The following is a 315-nucleotide window of genomic DNA, read 5'->3' as shown; positions in this document are numbered from 1 at the left end:
AAGAAACACAAGGAATATCTGAAGCAATGATGACTAAGAATTTCTGCCAAACTAATGTCAGACACCAAACCACAGATCCAGGAAGCTCAGAGAATGTTGAACAGGACAAATGCCAAAGAAACTGTATCTAGGCATATTATATTCAAACTTCAGGAAAATCAAAGATAAAGAAAAGAAATCTTGAAAGAAGCCAGAGGAGAAGAAAGTCCTTACCTATAGTAGAGCAAGGCTAAGAATTACGCCCAAATTCTCAGAAACCATGCAATCAAGAAGAGCATAGAGTGAAATAATTAAAATGTTAAGAGAAAAAACACA

Source organism: Propithecus coquereli, unplaced genomic scaffold, assembly GCF_000956105.1.
Source record: "Propithecus coquereli isolate 6110/MARCELLA unplaced genomic scaffold, Pcoq_1.0 Scaffold221, whole genome shotgun sequence".
NCBI classification, from domain to species: Eukaryota; Metazoa; Chordata; class Mammalia; order Primates; family Indriidae; genus Propithecus; species Propithecus coquereli.
This window is presented reverse-complemented; position numbering follows the sequence as displayed.